This window comes from Gekko japonicus, unplaced genomic scaffold (assembly GCF_001447785.1).
Source record: "Gekko japonicus isolate JY-2015 unplaced genomic scaffold, Gekko_japonicus_V1.1 scaffold78, whole genome shotgun sequence".
Lineage (NCBI taxonomy): Eukaryota > Metazoa > Chordata > Lepidosauria > Squamata > Gekkonidae > Gekko > Gekko japonicus.
Window position 1 is genome coordinate 1,274,325 of NW_015165236.1, and position 5,548 is coordinate 1,279,872.

Below are 5,548 nucleotides of genomic sequence, written 5' to 3' on the forward strand. Positions count from 1 at the left end.
AGGGAGCTGGGCCCAGAAAGGCTTTCTGTTCCCCCTCAGGGCTCTTCCTCTCATGCAACTGCCCGGCCCTTGGTAACTCAGCTGAGAGGAGGAGAGGAAGGCAGGCAGCTGTCTCCCCCACACACCCCGGACTGGTTATCTTGGCAGACAGCCGTTCCTCGTCGGCCCTGGGGCCCTCGGCACTTGTGGGCCGCCTGCCTCCCGGGGTTTTCTCCTCACCACGAGCAGCTGCGGCTCAAGAAGATAACCCCCTTTTTTTGTGCTGGAATAAAAACCTATTTATACTTTTTGTTTGTTTCCTCCTGTGCTCCGTCTCTCTCTTTCTCTCTTTCCGGTGTTGCCGTGGTGGAGCTACGGGGAAGGGGGTGGCTCTGCGAAAGGCCGGGATTCCCCACCCCACCACCCCAAAGGAAAGTCCTCCGTAGCTGCCGAGTGGGGCTTTGAGTGGGGCTGGCTGTGGAGCCGAAGGTCTGATGCTCCCTCTAAGCCGTGGACTCTTGTGGGCAAAAAATTCTGCTTTCTGAGCTCCTGGCATTAAAGTTGTGAGCCATGAGCGACTGGTCTCCTGCATGAATTCGCTTGCTCTGGAGCCACATCCTTCCTGAGCGAAGACAAAAATGTGTGAGCCGGAGGCTAAAAAACTGTGAGCTGGCTCACACTGACTCAGCTTAGAGGGAACTCTGTCTGAACTACTTTCTAAATAATAATAATAATAATTGAATTCCGTAGGAGAGCAACCCAAATTTTGTGCCGAGGAATGCCGTACTGAGCCGGACATGCTTCTGTTTGCGTATTGCGGCTTCTTCTGGTTATTGGAAGCAACTGGAAGGTGGACAGGATCCAAAAGCCCCCCCCCCCGCTCCATCTGTCTTCTGTTTACCTTGTGTACGCCTCACCTTTTTGCCCAGGTGGGACCCACGCTGGCTGACACCCTTCCCCTTCATCCACACAACAACCACTCCCCCCGGTGAGGGTCTGATTTAGTAGTGGGCATTTTCTTACTGAGAGGGACCGCGACCGCTTTGTAGAGCACCTACTTTGCATCCTCCGTTAAAGGATCTTCAGGTTAGCAGGACTGGGAAAGACTACTTTCATTTATTTATTTTCTTACATTTCTACCCTGCCCTCCCAGCCAAGGACGGTTCAGGGCGGCTTACATAAACTTTCTTCCCTCTGAAACCAAGGCCTGCCTCCTCCGTATTCCAGATGTACAAAGGAACGGGTGAATCCTGTTGCCAATCCAATCCAAAGCCTTTTATTGGCATATAAATAAAAATACAGTAATCTAAGTACACACAGAGTCAAATTAAAATTGACGAGTAACATCACAGAGTATCATCATAAAGAAAAACCTAATTCATATCATTCGTCAGGCCGTAGGGCCATGGCACTGCAGAGAAACTTTGCTGTTATTTCAGTTATTTCTGTGTCTGTTATCGAGCAAGAAAAGAAGCTTAAAATCATCCGGGGACTCTAAAAAATGGCCTAATATGGGATATAGAAGATCCCGACGGGACGCCAAATAGAGAGGGCACTGGAAGAGAACATGGGCAACAGTTTCAACACAATCCTTCCTACAAGGACAACACCTGCTAGGATAGGGAATCCCTTGGAATCTGCCAGATAAAATAGCTGAAGGAAGAACATTAAATCTAGCCAAGGATATGGCTCTACGCAAATTTGGAGCTACGAGTTGATAGAGGTATACTGCTGGAAGATTTGCATTAGGAATAATCCCCAGATGTAAGGGAGAACAGGTTCTGTTAGCCAGGCTATAAAGAGTTTGTAGCTCTGATCCCAATAATCTAGATTTTATTTTTAAAAAGGCCTCAGAATCAGAAAGCATATATAAAGATTCTAGGGACAAATTCAGGGAACTTATTTTGGCTTCGTAAGCCTGTTGCTTTAATCGGTAATCGCTAGACAGCAGCCTCTCTGGGGCAGGAGGACCCGTGGCACGATTCAACATCTCAAGTGTGTGTTCGTTCAGTGGGTTCCAGGTTCAGGCCTTTCCAAGAAAAGCAGTCCAGTCCTGTGTCAAGGTGGTCAGCTCTGGGTTAGGGGATGCCTGGGGATTTGGAGGGGAGAAATGGCTGTAGGTTCTACCTTCCAAAGCAGCCATTTTCTCCAGGGGTGCGATTTCTGTCATCTGGAGATCCGGCAAACCTCTTCCCTACCTTCTTGTTCAGTCGCACAGTCGAGTCCGACTCTTCGCGACCCCGTGGACCAGATCATGCCAGGCCTTCCGGTCTTCCGCCGTCCTCTGACGTTTGCTCTTCCCTACTGCTGGGGTGTTAAAAGAGTCTGCCCTGAGTCCCGAACATGGAGGGCTGTCGTTTTGGGGTCCAGACCAGTGTTCCCTCTAAGCCGAGTTAGCGTGAGCTCGCTCACAGTTTTCTAGCCTCTGGCTCACACATCTTTCTCTTTGCTCAGGAAGGATCCAGAGCAGACTAATTTATGCAGGAGCCCAATCGCTCGCTCACAGCTTGAATGCCAGGAGCTTGCAAAGTAGAATTTTTTGTTCACAAGACTCCACGGCTTAGAGGGAGCTTTGGACATGACCAGTGTTCCCTCTAAGCTGAGTTAGTGTGAGCTAGCTCACAGTTCTTTAGCCCCCGGCTCACGCATTTTTCTCTTCGCTCAGGAAGGGATGTGGCTCCAGAGCAAACTTAGTTATGCAGGAGCCCATTCGCTCGCTCACAACTTTCATGCCAGCGGCTCACAAAGTGGAATTTTTTGTTCACAGGACTCCACAGCTTAGAGGGAGCATCGGTCTGGACCCGTGTTTTATCTCCCTTTGAGGCAGGGCGAATACCAGGAGGGGAGCACCAACCCATGCTCAAAACCGAGAGCAGGAGAGTGGTGGGTTTTCCCCTGGACCCTTGGGGCCAGGCGTCGCTTAGCGACAGGGCCCCACTGTGACACGGTCCCGGTTCTGGCCAAGCATGGGGTGGGAAGGGCTCCCTGGAGAGGCCGGGGCGTGCCCGGGAGAGATGGCCACTGGCGGGTGAGCCGGCAGAGCTCTCCTTGGGTGGCGTCCCGGTCCCCAGCGGGGGTGGGGGTGGCCATGAGGGTCGCCTGCACGGCTCTGGTGTTCAGCCTGCTCCTGCTGCAGAAGGACCCCGGTGGCGACCTGCCCCTGCGCTACAGCCCCTGGGCCGGCCGGCTCTGTCGGGAGCACAGCGTCCTCCGGCGCTTGCCGGGCACCTTCCGCTGGCAGCCGGACGTCCGCTGGGTGGCCGAGTCCCCCTGGGCGTCCTGCCTGGTCGGGGTGGGCCTGGTGCTCCTCTCGGTCCTGCTGGAGAGCTGGGCCGCCTCCTGCCTCACCGCTCTGCAGACGCGGGCGCCTCGCTCACCGGCCTGCTCGGTAAGGAGCCAGTCCTTACCCACTGGGGAAGAAACAAGGGGATGGGCGTCTCTGTAAACGTGGCCTCCCTGCCCGCGGCCACTCCAGGAAGGACTTCAGACTGGTGCCCGAGCTGTGTTCCGTTTGGTGTGGACTGTAGTCTGTGAGAACCGGGTTTGATTCCCCACTCCCCCGCATGCAGCCAGCTGGGTGACCTTGGGTCAGTCACGAATTCTCTCAGAGCTGTTCTCTCAAGGGCAGTCCCCGGAAGAGCTCTCGCAGCCCCACCTACCTCACAGCGTGTCTGTTGTGGGCAGGGGGAGGGGAAAGGAGATTGTAAACCGCAGCTGCTTGTGTGACCTTGGGTCAGTTGCAAGTTCTTTCAGAGCTGTTCTCTCGAGCAGTCCTCAAAAGAGCTCTCTCAGCCCCACCTGCCTCACAGGCAGTGTTCCCTCTAAGCTGAGCTAGTGTGAGCCAGCTCACAGTTTTTCAGCCTCCGGCTCACACATTTTTGTCTCCGCTCAGGAAGGATGGCTCCAGAGCAAACTAAGTTATGCAGTAGCCGAATCGCTCGCTCACAACTTGAATGCCAGAAGCTCACAATGTAGAATTTTTGCTCACCAGACTCCACAGCTGAGAGCAGTGGTGGCGAACCTATGGGACGGGTGCCAGAGGTGGCACTCAGAGCCCTCTCTGTGGGCACGCGTGCCATCGCCCCAGCCAGGCCCAGACCCTCATTAAAGTGTCGAATTCTCTGCCAAATAATTTTAAGTCAATGAAAGCATTTGGGATTGCTTTCCTCACTTTGTTTGGATCATCTTAAGTTAATGTAGGAGTTGTTTTTTCTAAAGTAAAACCTCAGTATTCAGGTTAAATTGCCGTGTTGGCACTTTGCCATAAGTGTGTTTTTGGTTCGCAGTTTGGGCACTCTGTCTCTGAAAGGTTCCCCATCACTGGCTTAGAGGGAGCATTGCCCCCAGGTTGTCTGTTGTGGGGAGGGGGAGGGGAAGGAGATTGTCAGCCGCTCTGAGACTCCTTGGGGTAGTGAAGGGCCCTGGGGTATAAGTCCAATCACCGCCTCCTCTTCTTCATTGCAAGCAAACTGTTCAAGCCCTCGAGGGACAGCCGCAGGGCAACTGATGCCCCACGCTGGATTGCATCCTGAATCAGAATAGCCAGGATGGCCTTGGTGGGGGGTATACACGTGGGAGGGAAGGCAACAGGGTATAGCCAGGTTTTGGGAGATAAGCCCGCTTCCTACGTGGATGGGAGGCCGCCAAGGAAGGCTCCGCAGGGAAAGGCGATGGCCAACCACTTGCCCGGAAGGCCCCTTGCTTGGATTGCTGGGAGCTCCGCAGGGTCGGTCAGCAGTCAGCACTTGGCTGGGGGAGAGGGCCTGGCGTGGGGCCTCGGTGCTCCCCTCCCCTCCCTCAATGAGAGATCACCCCCCACACCCATGTCCTCCTTTCGCCCTTTGCAACGCTTCTGCTGACCTGTACCGAAAGCGGTGGGTGGGCAAACAGCTTCCCCGTAGGGTTCTCCTCCACTTCCCTGCGAGTGAGTCCCAGCAAGCGTTTGGGCCCTGCAGCTGTTTCCCTGGCAATGCCCACCACAGGGGCAGTGTTGCCAGTCACTGGTTTTCTCCTGGGGTTGCCAACTTCTAGGTGAGCAAAAAACACACAGGGAACAGGGCAAAGTTAGACAAACATAAAGAAACACCATGTTAGAACAAAACACACTCCACTAATAGGCACTTGGTGTCTTCATATATTGATTTACATACAATATTTACATACAATCTCTACTGTATGTAAATCAATATATGAAGACACAAGTGCATATTAGCGGAGTGTGTTTTGTTCTAACACGGTGTTTCTTTATGTTTGTCTAACTTCTAGGTGAGGCTAATTTGGTGTAGTGGTTAAGTGCACGGACTCTAATTTGGGAGAACCGGGTTTGATTCCCCACTCCTCCTCCTCCACTTGCAGCTGGCTGGATGACCTTGGGCAAGCCATAGTTCTGATAAGAGCTGTTCTTGAAAAAAGAGCCGTTTCTGTCAAGAGCTCTCTCAGCCCCACCTACCTCACAAGGGTGCCTGTTGTGGGGAGGGGAGGGGAAGGGAAAGGAGTTTGTAAGCTGCTCTGAGACACCTTTGGGTAGTGAAGGGCGGAGTATAAATCCAATCTCCTCCTCCTCCTCCTC